Source organism: Thalassophryne amazonica, chromosome 8 (genome assembly GCF_902500255.1).
Source record: "Thalassophryne amazonica chromosome 8, fThaAma1.1, whole genome shotgun sequence".
Taxonomy (NCBI): Eukaryota; Metazoa; Chordata; class Actinopteri; order Batrachoidiformes; family Batrachoididae; genus Thalassophryne; species Thalassophryne amazonica.
The window spans coordinates 87022416-87043742 of NC_047110.1; the positions used below are offsets into that span (position 1 = coordinate 87022416).

Sequence of the window (21327 nt, forward strand, 5' to 3'; positions counted from 1 at the left end):
AGCTGGAAACAGGTAAAATGCTTTCTCCTGCTGTGAGGAGAGAACTTCAAGAGCTCCTCATAGCACTGGTCCAAACCAGCTGTGGGTCTTTCACCAGACATCGGTGGTACTACAAATTCTGTCAAACCAGGTAGGAAACACCGTGAACGTCATCCCACAATAAACCTGACCAAATCCTCATTCAACATCAACAAAATATAATCGGGCTTTCCCCAAATGTTTTGGACAGGTCTCTGGTTGGTTCTCATTAGCAGTGTTTTCATTCCTTGCCGTTTAAAAAAATCTGCATCTGACTTTTCTCTCAGGCGCTTTTGACTTCTCCCTCTTTCCGCTCTCTCTCTCTGTCTCTCACTCTCTCTCTCTACTGATTGGCTGTTCACACAGCCCCTCAAATCAAAAGAAACATACACCGTTTTTAAAATAAAAGCTTCACTGCCGCTTCTTATCCTTAAAGCTGTTTTTAACACTTAGTGCCAAAGACATCTAGTTGTTGCCTTAGGTCACTGGCTAGGATACAAGTCTCAACCACACAATGGCTGGTAAAACCTAATAATAATAATATCAATAAACAAAGCTGATGATGATGATGATGATAACAAGGGTGTACGTTGAACTGGGCGTTGCATTGGATCATGTAGGATGGAGTGTAGCTGGATGGGTGTGCACTGATCTGGATCAAGCAGCTCCAAAGGCAGTGAGTTTTTACATTTTGTCATGCAGTCTATGAGAATTCACCAGTTTTGTTATTTTTCCAAATGCTAAATTGTTGCCACTTCCAGAAAATGACCCATGAAAGTCCATTTGGACTTTATGATTGCTACAAATGCATACAGTTTTGTGATTTGGAAGAATATTGTATTTCCGACTGGGACCCTTTCCCCCCAACTGAAAATGCATAACCTCATCGGTCTGAAGGTTTTATGGCTGCTTTTGCTGAGATATTTTTGGGGATGCCACTGTGTGTTGGGTTGCCCTTTCTGTGCGACGGAAAAGGTTGATTTCACCACTGAGACACAACACATGGAAGCCATCAGCAGGGCCTGGAAGCTTGTGGTGGCTGAGGAGCCCGCAGACACATACACATATAAAGTATATATACCACACAGATCATACACAGTGCGCACTTTGAGCCTGTGTGTGTGTGTGTATACCTGTGTGCGTCAGCGAGTGTGAGCACTGCTCCTGTTATTCTCTGACAGCTCAGTCTTCCCTGCCACCCCTCTTGCCTTCCCTGTACTTAACCCCAGAAGATGATTAGTTCATATTTTCCTCCAATTGTATGGACCAGCCCCTGGTGACTTGGCTGTACTGTGTTTTATAGATATGCTAAAAGCCACCCCGTAAATAGGTCAGCTGTCTGAAGTGTGATGTGTCATGTGCTCCTTTCCTGCTCTGAAATGTCTTCTCTAATGAGCCCAGCTGATTCTGGAGAGGAAAGCACCACAGCCCCCTTTATTCACCCCCCCCAATAAAGCGGCTCTCTGCCTGTCCAAGTCTTGCATGACAGAAACAAAAGCTGTTTGTCCTTGTGGGGATTGTGTGTGTGCGTGCACGTGTCTGTGTCATTCTTTTATTCTGTTAATTGGTGTTCCTTGAAATCTCTCCATATTTACTCAGTAAAATCAAACCTTCCAACTTAGAAATTCTGTGAACAAAGCAACAAAATCACATACACACAAATGTCATCTTAAAACACCATTTTTACCCTGCGTGCCCGTGAAGTGGTGAAGCAGTGCGTTATAATCAGTCTTATGTGAAAGGATTTGACAAAGGTAAAGTCAAGGTCAGCAAAAATGGTGTGAAAAACACATTTTCTGCTGTATCTCCTCAACTGAGAGGGCTAGAAAGATAATCTAAAGTTTATACTGATCAGCAAAATATTTGCAATTGATTGGTGTAAGTGGTGTCAAGATAAAGTTACAAGAAAATCATAAAAGGAAGTTATGTTTGTTGCAAAAAATACATTGTTGACTGTATCTCATTCTCTTTGAGGGTGCTTTGTTCCCTGCTGATAAATTAGTTTGGTTTGGGAGTGAGACAGTAATAGATACAGAAAGCTGTGTTACTTTTCAACAAAGAGTCAGAGGATTCTAAGAAACAAGTAATCACTGCAGCTTTTGTCATCAAAACACTGTACACATAACAAGCTTGCATGTACTACTAACATGAACTACTGGACATGGAGCTATCCCAGTGCAGGGTTTCCATCAGCCCTGTCATGTGTTTTATTAAAGTTTTAAAGTAAATTTTTAAAAATTCTGCTCAGCTTTACCTAAATTTCAAAGATGCATTTTTGCATATTTTAATGCATCTGTATTACCATAAGCATCTTTGCACCAGGGGAACTAACAGTAGTTCAGACTTTCTGGAGAAACAATTCTGACCCAGATATCATCTTGAAAGACCCAGACATGCAGTTATTTGTGGAGAATCAGATGAGAAAGTATCACCTGCATCATGAGGGAACACCACTGACAACATTTTGGTCATGTGGCACATTTCTCTGGACATGATCGAGCAGGCAGGTGCCTCAGTGTTGAGGTCTCCAGAAGCAGAATAAGGCCAGTGAGAGGCCCACAGTTCATCTGGCTGTGGTAGATAGATAGATGTTTGGTAGTGTGGTGGGTGTGGTGACGTGCTACACCAGCACACACTCCCAAACCTGAGTGGTTGAAAACTAGCAATGACACTTGTGCTTTACAACTCTGCGTCTGGTTGAAAATAGGGCCTCCTGGGACAGAACTCTACTTCTGTCTGTCTATCAATTGTTCTATCCACCTATCAACAAGTAACAACAGTGGAAACTCCTGTGGATGTTCTACCAGTCCATAGTAACCAGCGTCCACTTTTACACCGTGGTGTGCTTGGGGAGCAGCACATCCAGGAAGGACACATCCAGGCTGGACAAACTGATCAAGCAGGCTGGCTCCGTGGTTGGCATGAAACTGGACTCTCTGGTGACAGTGGCAGAGAACACTGGACAAACTTCTGGATATTATGGACAATGCCAGTCACCCTTTGCACACCGTCATCAGCAACCAGAGGAGCCTCTTCAACCACAGACTGCTGCTTCCCAAGTGCAGGATCAACAGACTGAAAAACTCCTTTGTCCCTCAGGCCATCAGACTGTGGGAGGAGGAGTAACAGGAAGACAGAAGACGTGAAGGAGAGGAACAGTAGTAGCCAGTAAACCAGTATTGATCAGTATGTCTTCAAGTTCAAGTTTATTCAGCACTGGTATTCATATTTGTGTATTTATATTTATATTTGCAAACTTTTTTTTTTTTTCACTTTCACTTTTGATACTGTGTGCTTCTTACCCTGGGTGCTGCTATCCAATGCTGCTGGAACCTCAGTTTCCCTGAGGGAGTCTTCCCAAGGGATCAGTAACGTTGTATCTAATCTAATCAATCAGTCAAACAATCAATCAGTAGATCTATCTGTCTCTTCAGGGGGTGCGATATGGACAAAAAAAAATAATATCTTGATATTTTTTGTGATTTTCAAAATTGTGTTTGTAAAAGTCAGTACTTGTCAACATTACTTGTTGTTTACTAATGACATTAATGGACACAATGTGTAAGGAAAAAGCTCCAATTTATTTCCTTAAAACTTAAGCATACGTGGATCAAATAAAATTTTCTGTGTGTGTTGTGCAGGCAGTTGCGGAGTCTCAAAGCTTTTCATATTCTTCATATTCTCTGCTGTGGTTGGTTCATATGCAGGTGGTGAAACAAGTCCAGTGTCAAGCTGTTTTTAAACAGCGTTAGGTTTTCTACATATTTCGCACACTGCCGTCTTTCTAAATCCAAACCACTTCCACGCTACCAAGGTTGATCCACATCGAGAAGCTAAATGTTGAGAAGTTGATTGCGAGACTGGAGGTGTCTCCATGTTGTTTCCTTTTACCCTCATTAAGAAATAAGGTAACCTGTAATGTGGTGATGGTGCTAGCAAGAGATCACGTGACTCTGATACAACGAATGATTTCAGACGAAGCCTGTTCAGTCACATCAACCTTCAGCATGCAAAAAAAAAATTCAAAGCTACCCAATCTTGCAGTTTTGCTCTGCTCCAACCAGGGCCTTTAAATTCTGGATACTGTCAGAGTGCACATTGTAATCTGTGATTTCCAGTGAAAGTATTTTTTAGATTGAGTTGTAAATGACACTAGACTAGCAAATCATCAAAGGTGGCAGACTACATCTTCCAGAGTAAGCTAATATGGAGAACTGATAAGAACAAACAAATATTTAAGGGATGTTGCATAGTTTGGCAAAGAGAAAGGGGGACTGAGAGGATCGTTCCTATTTGGGACAAAAAATGTTTTGCATGAATGGTACTGTCATGTAACCAAGCCTCCCCAATGACCTAATAACATACAGTGTGTACATAATAATACATCATCCACAGACAACACTAAGAATGTCAGTAATCAAAGTGCAACCCTGATATTCAACATGTGCTCTCTGCTGATGAGTAACACATGCTGGCGCTCAGGTCCGCCTCCTTCTTTTCACCCTGTGCCTTCTCTGGTACCACAAATTCACTGGGACAATTTGGCCGTCTCTGCATTTAACACAGGCTCAGAGTGCACAATATTATGTCTGTCCCTTCCGCAACACAAAGGAAATTTACAGTGCCTCCAGAAAGTGTTCACAATGTTTCACTTTTTCTACATTTTATGTTACAGCCTTATTCCAAAATGGAGTAAATATTTTTTTCCCCTGAAATTTCTACTCACAACACCCCATAATGACAACATGAAGAAAAGGTTTTTGGGAATTTTTGTAAATTTATAAAAACCTAAGAAATAACACATAAGTTTTGTTGTTAGAAATACTACTAGTAGAAATACTATTTTCTAGTATTTCTAACAACACTACAGGTGCTTCTTTTGATGACAAATGCAAGATTTCCAGTTGTTTGACTGGTTCCTTTGATGTTCGTACCTAGTTCACATAAATTAGCATATGTTGGGCCGTTCCACCCTTTGTGTTGTTGTTCTTAGTATACTATTCCTGGGGTATATTAGAAGACAATCCCACAAAAGATGGAAAGGACCATCCGGAGTGTTATCAGCAACAAGCCGAAAAGCCAGGGTCTGTCATAGTATGGGGATGTGTCAGTGACCTTAGAAAGGTTCTGGGATGGCAGCATTAATGCAGAAAAGTACATTGAGATTTTAGAGCAACATATGCCTCCTTCAAGATGACATCTTTTTCAACAACATCCATGTATTTATTCAACAAAACAATGTAAAACCACATTCTGCACACATTACAAATGCATGGCTGTAGATGAAGTGGTTACAGGTACTAAACTGGCCTGCCTGCAGTCCTACCTGTCCCGGGACAGGTAGGACTGATTGAAGAACTTTGAACAGAAAAATGCAACGACTCTGTACTATGTGTTTGCAGGAAGAATGGAACAAAATAACAACTGAAATGCTTCATCACTTGTGTCCTTAATGCCAAAATATTTTTCATTCTGTAATTCACACTCTGCTGTTCGTCTTGCGGTTTCTCAGTCTCACCAGGTTCTGATTCCTGGCAGGAGGTCTTTGACAAGGAAACAAAACAGTTTTATTCATTCTGGCAAACTGAAACGAATGAACTAATGAAATAAATAAATCTTGCGTTATGCAAGTAGTGTGAACTTGTTCAGTTGATCCAAGTGCAATGCCTACACAATATCTTATGGGTGCTCTAGAAACCGGGGGAGGGGGGGTGGTGTTGTAGGACTGGATCACTGAAAGAGTGGCTGTTGTGGTGAGCAACAGAGGATGTGAACTTGATTTGAATGTCCAATCTTGATATTCTGAAGCTGTTTTGATGGGGCTAGTGACATTATTGTGTGTGTTGGGGTGTGTGTGTGTGTGGGGGGGGGGGGTACAGTCTATTCAAGGCTCCCCCCACCTAGAGTTGCCCGTGAATCTGTCTCCCTGAGTGTGTCAGTAAATGACTATCGAGACTCTTGGATAGTGGAGCTGATGTGGTGTTACACACTGAACTCTGTCTGCCAGGTTTATGGTGAGAACTGTTTCCCAGAACTCCTACTGCTGGCCTTTGACAGAAAGCACAATGATGATGATGATGGGAAGTCTTTGTTTTCCTTTTGATAGTTCGTGTTTTTGTTTTTCCTCTGGTTCACTTTTTTTTTTGTGGGGTGGGAGCGGGGGGCAGCAGCATTAATCAGTGGCACACATGGCGTGCACGGCTCCCCAGAGCCTTTAGTTCAACAGGCTTGCTGAAGAATTTCCAGATTTCTGATATGATTTAAGTGGAATTTTGTAGACACAATTTGTTATTGTTCCGTGTCTTTGTTAAGCTCTTTCTGTTCTTTTCTTTGAGGTTCCTCCACTGTTACAAATTTTCAACATGAGCACATAACTACAGTATGAGGAACATGTTACAGCTCATTTTCTATCCAAATAGCAACACATTGTACAGTAAGTTAGAATAACATGATTTTCACAATTTACACCTACAATAATTCACAGGATAAAGTATCTTTATTTCACGTGTATAAACTCCTGAGTTCTATGTTGGTTTGTGGTTTTATGATTTCTCCCCTTCGTCATTTATGGCTGGTCATTGCTATGTTATTTTGTGCACTCACCTTTTAGATATCTGTTGCATTGTTTTGGCACTGTTAGTATTCTGTTTATTGATTTTTACCTGGTATTGGTTCCTTTCCACGTGTATCTTCTGTTCATGCTGATTCCCCGCACCTGTCATCATTTAGTTAGTCTGGTATTTAAGTTCTCACCTGTTAGTCTTTTGTTGTCCTTTGTTTGCTCAGCACGTTCTCAGTGATGATTGTATTTTTCTTCAGCTTTAGTCACCTGGTCTGTTCTGATTTTTCAGAGTTTTATATATATATATATATATATATATATATATATATATATATATATATATATATATATATATATATATATACATATACACACACAGTGGAGAAAATAAGTATTTCACCCCTTGTCAGTTTTGAAGGTTTTCCCACCTACAAAGAATGGAGAGGTCTGTAATTTTTATCGTAGGTACACTTCAACTGTGAGAGACAGAATCTAAAAAGAAATCCAGAATATCACATTGTATGATTTTTAAATAATTAATTTGCATTTTATTGCATGAAATAAGTATTTGATCTCCTACCAACCAGCAAGAATTCTGGCTCTCACAGACCTGTTAATTTTTCTTTAAGAAGCCCTCTTATTCTGCACTCTTTACCTGTATTAATTGCACCTGTTTGAACTTGTTACCTGTATAAAAGACACCTTTTCACACACTCAATCAATCACATTCCAACCTGTCCACCATAGCCAAGACCAAAGAGCTGTCTAAGGACACCAGGGACAAAACTGTAGACCTGCACAAGGCTGGGATGGACTACAGGACATCAGGCAAGCAGCTTGGTAGAAGACAACAACTCTTATGATTATTTATTAAAAAGTGGAAGAAACACAAGGTGACTGTCAATCTCCCTCAGTCTGGGATTCCATGCAAGATCTCACTTTTTGGGGTAAGGATGATTCTGAGAAAGCTCAGAACTACACAGGAGGACCTGGTCAATGACCTGAAGAGAGCTGGGACCACAGTCACAACGATTACATTAGTAACACATGATGCTGTCATGGTTTAAAATCCTGCAGGGCAGCAAGGTCCCCCTACTCAAGCCAGCACATGTCCAGGCCCGTTCGAAGTTCACCAGTGACCATCTGGATGATCCAGAGGAGGCATGGGAGAAGGTCATGTGGTCAGATGAGACCAAAATACAGCTTTTTGGAATCAACTCCACTTACCATGTTTAGAGGATGAGAACAACCCCAAGAAAACCATCCCAACCATGAAGCATGGGGGTGGAAACATCATACTCTGGGGGTGCTCTTCTGCAAAGGGGACAAGACGACTGCACCGTATTGAAGGGAGGATGGATGGGGTCATGTATTGTGAGATTTTGGCAAACAACCTCCTTCCCTCAGTAAGAGCAATGAAGATGGGTCATGGCTGGGTCTTCCAGCATGACAATGACCCCAAACACACAGCCAGGGCAACTAAGGAGGGGCTCCGTAAGAAGCATTTCAAGGTCCTGGAGTGGCCTGGCCAGTCTTCAGACCTGAACTCAATAGAAAATCTTTGGAGGGAGCTGAAACTCCAAACCTGAAAGATTTGGAGAAGCTCTGTATGGAGGGGTGGACCAAAATCCCTGCTGCAGTGTGTGCAAACTTGGTCAAGAACTACAGGAAACGTCTGACCTCTGTAATGGCAGACAAATATTTCTGTACCAATTGTTAAGCTCTGTTTTTCTAGGGGGTCAAATACTTATTTTATGCAAAAAAAATGCAAATTAATTACGTACAAAAGTAATTCCAAAAAGGCAAAAACCAAGAGAACAGCTGAGCAGACTAACACAAAATTAGTCACCTCAACCCTCATCATAAAACTCTTTTGGTTCCTCCAAATGTCGGCTCCTTATTAACTATCAATTGTTGCTACTTTGAATTGTAAATATTTGTATGTATATTCTGTTTTAATTGTTTTCTGTCATGATTAATTTATTTTGGTATGTTGTGTGGTCTTAGTCTGTTTCAATGTTACTGGGACTACGGATGGAAATTAGCATCCTGCTATAATCTGGCATACTTACATGTTTATTTATATAGCGCCAAATCACAACAAACAGTTGCCCCAAGGCGCTTTATATTGTAAGGCAAAAGCCATACAATAATTACAGAAAAACCCCAACGGTCAAAACGACCCCTGTGAGCAAGCACTTGGCGACAGTGGGAAGGAAAAACTCCCTTTTTGTTGGGAAAGTGTAGTGACACGGACCCACAACAGGGGGCGTAAATGAACGGACAATAGAGGAAGTTAAATGTGAACACTTTACTGTGAATGTCACAACCACACACAGCAGATTATAGAATAAATACAAGTCAATGAATGAAGGTGTCGTGTGGGCAGGCTCGACGATAGGAGACGTCCGTCTGGAGATGAACCGGAACCACACGATTTCCACCGCCACCGAACCCGAAGGATACTGGAGCCGCCAAGTCCCGAAGTCCCCAGGTGGCCACCGTCTCAGCGTGTCGGATCTGGTACTGCTGGCGGAGAACAAAGACAGTCAAGTGTGGGTGTGTATACACCCCGTAACAATAACGGTGGGAATTCCACCTCCACCTCTACACACACTCATGCAGCGTCTGAGTACCACTTATCTGGTGGGAGGAAGGACGAAACAGTCGCGACCCACGCCGGTCCTCTGGGTAGACAGCTGCAACACAATAGCTCTTAGAATCAATCAATATAGTACGCAGGCAGAGAAAGTTACCTCTCAAAGAAGTACGATATCTCGGCGACGTGGTGGAGGTGTCATCCTGCTTTTATCCAGGGTGAAGTGCAGATGATCGGTGACAGCTGTCATAGTTGATGAGTGACAGCTGTCACCTCGGCTGTTCCTGTAAGGCGGCAGCGCCCCCTCGTGCCTGAAGCCCGCAGTTCAGGCAGGGCGCCCTCTGGTGGTGGGCCAGCAGTACCTCCTCTTCTGGCGGCCCACACAACACTTTTAACAGGAAGAAACCTCCAGCAAAACCAGGCTCAGTGAGGGGCAGTTTTCTGCTGGGACTGGTTGGGGCTGAGGGGAGAGAATCAGGAAAAAGACATGCTGTGGAAGAGAGCAGAGATCAATCACTAATGATTAAATGCAGAGTGGTGCATACAGAGCAAAAAGAGGTGAATAAAAAGAAACACTCAGTGTTGTGTGGGCCGCCAGAAGAGGAGGTACTGTTGGTCCACCACCAGAGGGCGCCCTGCCTGAAGTGCGGGCTTCAGGCACGAGAGGGCGCTGCCGCCACGGACACAGCCGGGAGTGACAGCTGTCACTCATTCTTCATCATCGCATCTATAAAACCCAGACGTCATCTCCACCTCATCGCCGAGATATCGCACTTCTTTGGAGGTAATAGACTCAGCCGTTTGTGTTTTACAATATAATCTGTATATTGTGAGTGTTTGCAGAAGTACCGGTCCCTCTGTCTGTGGAAGCTGAGTGAGTGCTGGATGGCACTCTTTTCCCCTGAGGAATCACTGCGGTACTCTGCAGAATATTGTGTTAGAGGTGGAGGTGGCATTCCCACCGTTGTTGTTACGGGGTGTACACACACCCACACTTGACTGTCTTTGTTCTTCGCCAGCAGTACCAGATCCGACAGTCGGGGACGGTGATCACCTGGGAATTCGGGACTTGGTGGCTCCAGTATTCACCAGGTTCGGTGGCGGCGGAAATCGTGTGGTTCCGGCTCTTCTCAGGACAGACGTCTTCTATCCTCGAGCCTGCCCACACGTCACCTTTGTGGATTGACTGTAATCATATTCTGAGATTGTCTGTATATTCGTTGTGCACCTTCACAACATTAAATTGAAATAAATGCATGAATTAGCTTTTCAGCATCACTCTGAGACAAGACCTTTCTAATTTTAGAGATATTGCGCAAATGCAAAAAAGCAGTCCTACATATTTGCTTAATATGCGCATTGAAGGACATATCCTGATCAAAAATGACTCCAAGATTTCTCACAGTATTATTGGAGGTCAGGGTAATGCCATCCAGAGTAAGGATCTGGTTAGACACCATGTTTCTAAGATTTGTGGGGCCAAGTACAATAACTTCAGTTTTATCTGAATTTAAAAGCAGGAAATTAGAGGTCATCCATGTCTTTATGTCTGAAAGACATTCATGCAGTTTAACTAATTGGTGTGTCCCCTCTGGCTTCATGGATAGATAAAGCTGGGTATCATCTGCGTAACAATGAAAATTTAAGCAATGCGTTCTAATAATACTGCCTAAGGGAAGCATGTATAAAGTGAATAAAATCGGTCCTAGCACAGAACCTTGTGGAACTCCATAATTAACCTTAATTTACATGAACAAATTCTAATCTATTAGATAAATATGATTCAAACCACTGCAGCGCAGTGCCTTTAATACCTATGGCATATATATACATATATATATATATATATATATATATATATATATATATATATATATATATATATATATATAATATGTGTGTGTGTGTGTTTATTTGCAAAGATGGAATGCAGCTATGTAGCGCTGCCCATGACATGAACCATGAAACGAACAAACCCGTGGTTCACTCAGCATGTTGTGATTTTACACGTATGATTGAATTTATTCTTCACTGATAGTCATAATCTGACCAGGTGTATTTCCATCACAGGGCTGAAACACGGCACTGTAGCTTTAGCAGGCGGACAGCGTGCCGGTATCCCGGAGAAGTCACCTCATGTCACCACGGAGCTCTGCACACTGAATTCATTGACTGACTCATTAACCTCTGAATGAGCTCTGCTGTGAGTGCCATAATCTGTCTTTGGCCACACAGAAGCTTTAATTCCCTCATACATGCTGACAAACAAACACACACAAGTGACAGGATTTGACCATTAATGCTGCCGACACTGAACTCATTTAACTTTTAATGATGCGAGTGTTGTGTTTTTGTCAGAATGCTCATATACTATGTGAATGCATGAATGCAGTAGCAGCTCAGGAGATGGAGGTTTGAAATGCGGTGCAGAGCTGCACGTGTAGCGGCCCAATTCACTTACCATCCCCACAAATAAAGCTGAGAAAATGTTTGCATAGTGCACACTATATTCCAGTTGCATTCTTTCATATGTGGTCTGAAATTATGCACAAGATATGAACATGTCCAGCATTTTTGTTCAACAGCAGTTGACATGGGACAGCAGCTGAACATGGGTCAGTCGGTCCTCAGAGTTGCATGGGATCATGGGGTTGACGGGATCAGGGTCTGATCTCACACGTTTAGCAAAATAAGTCCTTATTAGTACTGAAGTTGTCAGGAAGGGCATCAGGTGTAAAACCTGTGCAAAATCCCTATGCACATCCCTGCTCAGCTGTTGCAACCCCAAGGAACTGGCAGTATCATGGGGTTGTGGCATTCCCATCGCAATGAGCAGAGATTAACGAGATGAAAGTCTGTTGATTGTTCTTTCATTTCTTTATTTCTTTATACTGTAATCCTTCATTACCAGCTACTGACAGGGCTACCTTTAACTGAAACTGATCGCTGCCAACTCTAGCAGCTATTTCATGGAAATTGAGCAACACGTCTTGCACAATAAAACCAAAGGTAAATTTTTCTAACGTAGCCATTTTATTCCCTGCTCGATTGTAACTTGTATTTTCTTTCAACTGTCTATTTTTAAGGAAGGTTTACTAATAAATTAGAAGATAATTTATACATCACATTGTCTTGATGTGAAATTAGTCCCTGGGTACCAGACTGTGGTTGTTCACTACCCCCAGTGGTTGGATTGTGTTTAATTAGTAAAGGTTAAATGCAGAGGGCACATTTTTTTGGATGTTTCATGTATGTTTTATGACAATAACAGTTCTTTTTCTTCCTCCTACTTCACAACATTGTAGGAGAGATGGTCAGATGGAAAAGAGCTGCCCTTCATCTTAAGTCTGGAAGCACCTAAACCCTCTATGAAGAAGAAGAAGAATGGTACTTCAAAGCAGCACAGTCGTGATGCAGAGGCATGCAGAGGTAAGATGTAGGAGAACCTTTACACTCCAAGGCTGCATTTTGAATTTGACTGAAGCAAAACTCCGTCACGAAGGCACGGTGGACCGGCATCCAGAGACGGTGAGTCTGATTGTCCAATATGGCGCAAATGTCATTGCATGTTGTGAGTCTAAACGTCTTAAACAACATTTTAACATAGGTTTCAGCAAATTGTTAAAAGCCGGTTTTTAGTTTGGGACCTATTCCCTCATTTAATCATGAAATTGAATGTTCTAGTCCCCTCCTCAGTTTGTACACGTGGATGAACACATTATTGAGTCATTATTCATGGATAATTTTAGTCCTTTCTGGGAGTGTGGGGAGTTTTTATTTTAGACATAGATGGCATCATGTGAATATTTCTGGAGAGCAAGTCTTAACGGCTGACATTTTCCACTCAGCCATCACTGCTCCATGACAACTAGCTCAGAACTTTGATTGTGGCTGTATAACAGTGTGTACAACTTTGACAATGTAGTTTTAAGTCCTATATAGGCCCAGGGTTCATTAATGCTGGAATGTTTTTCAGGATTCTGTAGCTCAGAGGGGATTACCATCTGTGATAAGCAACTCCACCCAGATGCCCTGAGGCCCACCAGTGGACTTTTTACCAGTCAATTTAGACTCCTTATCCTCAACTAGCAGCAGCACAGTGGCTTAGTGGTTAGCACTGTTGCCCCACAGCAAGAAGGACTTGGGATTGCTTCCCAGCTGGGTCTTATATGTGTGGAGTTTGCATGTACTCCCCAGAGTTCCCTCCAGCTGCTCCGGCTTCATTCCACTTCCAAAGACATGCAATTTAAGTGAATTGGAAACTTTAAATTGTCCATAGGTGTGCATGCAGGTGTGACTGTGTTTGACTGTTTACATGTGGCCTTGTGATAGACTGGTGTCCTGTCCAGGGTGTACCCCGCCTTGCACTCTGACTGCTGGGATAGGCTCCAGCCCGTGACCCTTAACTGGAATAAGCGATTGAAGATGAGTGAGTGAGAAAATGAATGATTGAATGAATCCTCACCAGTGGTCATGAAATGTAGGTAATGACCAAGCAAACGAGGTGGCAGATAGAAGTGTGGGAAATGAGATCCCTTCATTGGGTATCTGGGGTTACACTCCAGGACAGGGTGAGAAGCCCAGATGTCTGCTTCTTCACATCTAAAGGAGCCTGCTGAGGTGGTTCTGGTGTCTGGTGAGAATGACCTAGTTATCTCCCTAAGGAGGTCTTCCATTCATGATTATATCTCCCAACTGGTTTAGGAAATTAAGTGTAGCGCAGATTTTCCCAGAAGACTCACAGTTGATCTCACAATCAGCTAACTGACTTCAGCCGTGTACACAATCCTAAACACATGCCACCGTTAACCATCACCACAAACCTGTCGGATGCAAGCACATGCTTTAAAAGCTTTGACTTCTCACTAACCTCTCTCTGTTTTTAGTTCCCCACCTGACACTCCCTCTACCACCCCACTGCCACCAGTTTGACCTTGTCTGTCTCAGGGGATGGGCTTCACCTCGTGCCTCCTCCATCGGCATGACTCAAGACAATCTCGGCTCATATATCAAATACTTCATGTTATTTTTTTTCTTTGTTGTACACAGCGCTATGAGATAAAAACAATAAGGACATGCTGATGGACAAAACACCAAAAAAGGAAGATCTGGACAATCAACATCCAGCTAAAGAGCCTGTGAAACCTGCTAAAGTCAAGGTCAGCACAGTGAACATGGCCACTGAGCAGCTTCTTAAGCCTGCCAAGGTCAAGGTCAGCACAGCGATGACGTCCACTGAGGACCAGCAATTTTGTACATAGTCCATATTTTTTCAGATTCCTTAACAGTTCATCAATCAATCAATCAATCAACTTTTTTCTTATATAGCGCCAAATCACAACAAACAGTTGCCCCAAGGCGCTCCATATTGTAAGGCAAGGCCATACAATAATTATGAAAAACCCCAACGGTCAAAACGACCCCCTATGAGCAAGCACTTGGCCACAGTGGGAAGGAAAAACTCCCTTTTAACAGGAAGAAACCTCCAGCAGAACCAGGCTCAGGGAGGGGCAGTCTTCTGCTGAGACTGGTTGGGGCTGAGGGAAAAAACCAGGAAAAAGACATGCCGTGAAGGGGGGCAGAGATCGATCACTAATGATTAAATGCAGAGTGATGCATACGGAGCAAAAAGAGAAAGAAACAGTGCATCATGGGAACCCCCCCACAATCTACGTCTAAAGCAGCATAACCAAGGGATGGTCCAGGGTCACCCGATCCAGCCCTAACTATAAGCCTTAGCGAAAAGGAAAGTTTTAAGCCTAATCTTAAAAGTAGAGAGGGTATCTGTCTCCCTGATCTGAATTGGGAGCTGGTTCCACAGGAGAGGAGCCTGAAAGCTGAAGGCTCTGCCTCCCATTCTACTCTTACAAACCCTAGGAACTACAAGTAAGCCCGCAGTCTGAGAGCGAAGCGCTCTAATGGGGTAATATGGTACTACGAGGTCCCTAAGATAAGATGGGACCTGATTATTCAAAACCTTATAAGTAAGAAGAAGAATTTTAAATTCTATTCTAGAATTAAAAGGAAGCCAATGAAGAGAGGCCAACACGGGTGAGATATGCTCTCTCCTGCTAGTCCCCGTCAGTACTCTAGCTGCAGCATTCTGAACCAACTGAAGGCTTTTTAGGGAACTTTTAGGACAACCTGATAATAATGAATTACAATAGTCCAGCCTAGAGGAAATAAATGCATGAATTAGTTTTTCAGCATCACTCTGAGACAAGACCTTTCTGATTTTAGAGATATTGCGTAAATGCAAAAAGGCAGTCCTACATATTTGTTTAATATGCGCTTTGAATGACATATCCTGATCAAAAATGACTCCAAGATTTCTCACAGTATTACTAGAGATCAGGGAAATGCCATCCAGAGTAACGATCTGGTTAGACACCATGCTTCTAAGATTTGTGGGGCCAAGTACAATAACTTCAGTTTTATCTCGAGTTTAAAAGCAGGAAATTAGAGGTCATCCATGTCTTTATGTCTGTAAGACAATCCTGCAGTTTAGCTAATTGGTGTGTATCCTCTGGCTTCATGGATAGATAAAGCTGGGTATCATCTGCGTAACAATGAAAATTTAAGCAATACCGTCTAATAATACTGCCTAAGGGAAGCATGTATAAAGTGAATAAAATTGGTCCTAGCACAGAACCTTGTGGAACTCCATAATTAACTTTAGTCTGTGAAGAAGATTCCCCATTTACATGAACAAACTGTAATCTATTAGACAAATATGATTCAAACCACCGCAGCGCAGTGCCTTTAATACCTATTATACTTAATGTACAATTATTAGGCCAGTTCCATTTCTTTACTCAGACAATAATGTGCAGCGTTGTAGAGATCCTGTGATGCGTACGTAGGAACTCTGATAGTAGCCATGACGGTCTGAGTAAAAAACAGGTCAATCAGGTCAGTCCTCTCTCTCTCTTATCCACGAAAATCCCCAAAACATGAAAAACCAACAACATCAAAACACAACACAAGATAAACATTTCTAATTTTACCTTTCAATTTCCTGTATTTTCTTTTGAGTGTCCAAATTTAGGGAAAGATTACAAATAAATTAAAAGTAAATTTCTAATCATGGGTATTCTGTGCATCCAGGATGACAGGTGATGCTGCAGTACACAACAGAGACACACACACACACACACACACACACACACACACACACACACACACACACACACACACACACACACACACACACACACACACACACACACACACACAGAGTGGTTGCAATTCCCTGCTCGTGTGGCGACATGCAGAGTAAACAAAAACAATCACAAGGATTTCCTCTATTATTCACTTGTTTTCCCCCATTTCCTGCTTTCCCTCGTTTTCTCTTTCGTCTTCTGATGCACTGTGACCAAAAAAAAGAGACAAAACAGCTAGCTTACTTATGATCAAAAATGAGAGAAAAAGCCTACAATAACCAGGATGCATTGCACTAACAGCTCAAACCTCACCTAGGCCACCTGCAACTGGGCAGAGTTAAGTACTTATATTTTTGTGCTTCAACAGGTAGCTGGAAATGCATGAAATTTAAGCGAGGAGGAGCAGTGACTACCCTGTACATGCCGATAATAAGTGTGTGTTTCAGTCTCGTGTGACGTTGTGTGTTTTAGTGATCACTGATGATGTCAGCTATACCACCATGAGCCTTTAGTCTTGTTGGTTTTGGGGATATCCTGAAAATTGTGCTTTTCAGACATAATGGCATAAATTAATGATGTTGCTGTGATTGTTATGTGATAACATCACTCATAATACCATTTGATTACAAATAATTTACTGATAGATATAAGCTTCACAGCATATGTCTAGTCCTATTGGTTGTGGAGATATCCTGGAAAATGTGGTTTTCAGACTGCACTTTTGATGACCTTGACCTTTGACTGATGTACTCCAAAGCAGTGGTTATCATAGCTCACCAGAAAGTTAGCTATGATAACCGCTAATCCACTAACTGAAAAGTTAACTTTTATAACGATAAACCAATAAACTGAAAAGGAAAAAAAATAGTGGAAGCTACAGCTAACCGCTAACTTTTAGTATCGATTCTGGTACACTATCAGCTACTGACAAGCTAGTTTTGAGTTTAAGCACTGCCAACGTTTCTGAGTAGAATCAATGGCGATCACAAACCTAACACAAACAATGAGCCAGAGCTTCTGTCTTTGTGCCCCCTGCCCACTGCTGTAAGGAAGAGTTATTTACATTCAACATACACTGCCTCAGACGTGTGGCAAAAGGCATAAAAAGCAAAGCAGGTTTGACTTATGGTTTGATTTTAAAATCAAACCATAAAATCAAACCTGTAAAGCGCTTTGAGCATCTGATGCAGATGGAAAAGCGCTATATAAATGCAGTCCATTTACCATTTTTTTTACCATCAAACTAATTCCGGATGGTTTAGTGATATTAACGTTAACTGTCATTTTTACAAAGTGAAAATATCACAAATATTTTTTAGTTTTAAATGAATGCACTAATTATGAAGGTTTGAGCATTAAAACTCACAGATGCCAAAAGGCATTATGGGAAAATGAGCCTCCTCATCACTGGTTGGTTCTTTATTATTTGTAAAAAAAAACAACACACAAGTAACGTGTGTGTTGGTTTTTACAAATAAATGCATATTTGTAAACATGTCATTTGCTTTTCATTTGTAAAAAAAGCATTTGCATTGGGTCAAAATCTATAGAACAGCGTCATCTACTGGATGGGAGTGTAAATAGTATCCAACTGTCACACAGTCGCCATGACAGTTAACCCACAGAATTTTCAGTTTTGCAAATGCCTTTTTTTTTACAAATGAAAAACAAATGACATATTTACAAATACACATTTATTTGTAAAAACCAACACACATTAACTTGTGTTGTTTATTTTACAAATAAACCAACCAACCAGTGATGAGGAGGCTCATTTCATTTTCCCATATGCCTTATGGCATCTGTGAGTTTTAATGCTCAAACGTTAAGAATTACTGCATTAATTTATACCTAAAACATATTTGTGATTTTTCAATTTGCAAAAATGACAGAGTTGATGTTAAAATCAATATAATGGCTGGAAGTAGTTTGGTTTTTAAATAAAACCATAAGTCAAACCTGCTTTGCTCTTTATGTCTTTTGCCACACATCTGGGGCACTCTATGTTGAATGTAAATGACTTCTTTATTTATTGATCTTTTTGTGGTAGCCTGGATGCGATGCCCCTTCTGCTGGGGTTGGGTTGAGCTCAGCTCCTCACAGCTGCCTGAATGCTGCAAAACATATATCACAGGAACTAGTGTGTGATTTTAAGGTTTACAAACTTTTTTTGACCGTTCAACTTTACGTACTATGCCAGCAAAAAAATGTTAGTACACTAAAAGGTAGCGGAACTAAATTTAGCAGAAGCTAACTGCTCTGCTGATGGTTTTCGAAGTTAGCTGAAAAGCTAATCTGCTAATAAAAAAGTTAGCTTCGCTAATAAGAGAAGTGCGCAATGCATCTGCACATGCGTGGGTCAAACGGGGGCAAAAATCCCAGCTACCACACTCACACTGCTCCCATTGAATTTCATATACGGTAGTATTAGCGGACTGTAAAAGTTAAGGCTTACAGGGATTGTTCCAAAGGCTTTAAGCCTTAAGCGATGCATACAATAATGACAGGGGCGCATTGTGCTGTTTTCAAATGCTTGAACGGAATTTATAGGCTTGAAAGTTGGCTGAAAACACACGATTGCACAGCTCTGCCGAGTCCACACAAGACGGAAAAAAGAAGAAATGTGGTTGTAAACCTCCGTTCATTCTACACAATTTCGCCACAGAAAAGAAAGATCCAGACAGACAAAAAAGATGGACTAAAATTGTAAGTTTCTTGCACACATTTATTTAGTCAATATCCTGAAACTGTGCCGCTGTTTTCGTGCATCATCTTATGACTGTAATGTCGCGGCATGAATGACGTGGCGCGTAATACTGTAAAATTGACATGTTCTATAAACGAACTGCATGCATGCACATATCATTGTATGTCTGTCAACTTATCAAAACAAACGTGACACCAAAGAAGTTATATGCGAGACCCACCTTCATTGTTGTCATTATGAAGCTGGCGGAGTAGCGATTTCTCATCACTGCTTAGCAAATATTCTGCAATATCCACAGTTTCAGACTCTGGACTTCATCTATCCATCCGTCAGCTGCCTCAAGGGGTCAGAAATTTGTTTGTCTCCAACTATCAATAAGGACTGGTCATTTTTGACAGCAGCGCGCTCTTCCTCCTTTGTAACACGAGCAGCACACGCAAGCACAGCCAGCTATCTTTCCGCTTCTGTCCACTGCCGTACGTAGTCCTGGTTGTAACAGGCAATCCGCGGAGATTACAAAAACGCTTTAAATCGTCAACTTTCCAGCGGTTGAAATGATCCAAATCACAGCACTCCTCACTGCTTTCTGCCGCCATAGCTTGTGGGTTGGTAGTCGAACACTTTAGCCTACCCACAATGCACCGCTCGGCCTGAGATGTGCACTTCGCTTATTAGCGGAACTGTTCCCACTGCTGCTCCAAAGATGAATCATCTTGAGACACTCACTCAAGGAATATTTGGACAAGAAGTGTCCATCTGTCCTTCATAAATCGATATCTAGACACATGGTCTACGGCACAATTCAGGGATGGTAGTTTTTTTTTATTGTGGAACACATTGATTCTTTGTAATGTGATCCAATCTGAGACAATTCTTTATTTAATGCGGACATTTATCTTACATGATAAATTAGAATAAACCAAAAGTGGCATTGCTTACCTTCAAAAATGTATTTCAGAAAAATGTTTTTACTACTGTGCTGTAGCATGTTGGCACTGCTTGTACTCACCTTTTGTTTACCACTGTGGCAGTTGCTAAGATTCTCGCCTGTTGTGCAGAAAAGGCAGTAGCCAGAAGATGTGCGGGAGTAAAATCGAACATTTAGCAAGTGCTTAAACTGACCTTCCCATTCTGAAACAAAAGTGTTACACTGACCCTTGAATATTCATGAAAGTTTGAAGACACAGTAGTAGCAGCAGAACAGCTTCACGCCACTGATTCATAACATTAAAATCAGCCCATCGACTGGTTCATTTAGAGTGCTCTCAGTGTCCGTGATGTAGTTGTATCCTTTACTTTAAAACTGATTTCTGATTTGTATTGGTGAATTGTTACACCCCTAAATTCCACCAGACTCAATGAAAATCTTCTCACCGGTTTCCAAGTCATTTTGTAAACAGACATATACGTACGTGAGTGATTGTCATAGCTTGCAGTACCATCAGCGGACGGGGTGGATGTACAGTGATTCACGTCATGTTTTTACACATGCCTGATCATTTTTATTTATTTTTGTCTTCTGTTCAACTTCCACACGTAACTAATACACAGCTAGATGTAACGATATGAATGTCACATACTGAATGTGACATGCGTTTACTTGATATGGCCATCACTGACAGTATGCTTTACGGCACATTACATTTCCACTGCACAGAACCTTCCACGTCTTAGGGAGTTGATTTTCCTGACATACCCAGATGGAGCCCACATTGTTGGTTGTGTCAGAGGCAGGCCAGCGTACAGTTAGTCAGCGCGGATGTGTTTTTGTGAACATTAATATCTCAAACATCTTTTTCCTTCTGTGGTTGCAATTTGGCAAACTGCCACGTTTGCTGTGGGGCCTCCAATCCGAAACATATTTGTGTCAACCTTATCTTAAAGGCAGCTTTTATCGACCACTCTGACTGCTCTGGTATTTTGCTGTTCCTATTTTTTACTTTTCCCTCCCTATTTCCTCTCTCCATCATGTCTCAAGGATTTTCTCTATTATTCACTTGTTTTCCCCCCATTCCCTGCTCTCTCTCTATCTCTCTGTTTCTTCTTCTTGCACCCTCTTTTGATTCAAGATGTGCCAGTTTGGGTTGTAAAGACAGAGATCTTCATACCCCTGAAGGGTTATTGGGACTGTAGGGGCATTGGTCTCCATGTGTGGACATTGTGAGTGTGGGCTAATTGTTAGAGAGAGACCTCAATGAGAGAAAGGACAAAAGGTCATGGTGGGTCACTGGCATCCCAACATGAAAGGAGCTCCGAGTTTCAATGAGGATTAACCAAA

The 21327-nt window shown here is 41.7% G+C and overlaps 1 long non-coding RNA gene across 1 annotated transcript; it reads left to right on the top strand.

The window, feature by feature from the left end:
* The first annotated feature begins 1130 nt into the window (after nucleotides 1-1130).
* LOC117515140 lies at nucleotides 1131-13467 on the top strand. The gene is made up of 3 exons (XR_004562075.1): nucleotides 1131-1143; nucleotides 3453-3455; nucleotides 13379-13467. It is a non-coding gene; the product is annotated as an uncharacterized LOC117515140 (long non-coding RNA).
* The last annotated feature ends 7860 nt before the right edge of the window (nucleotides 13468-21327 follow it).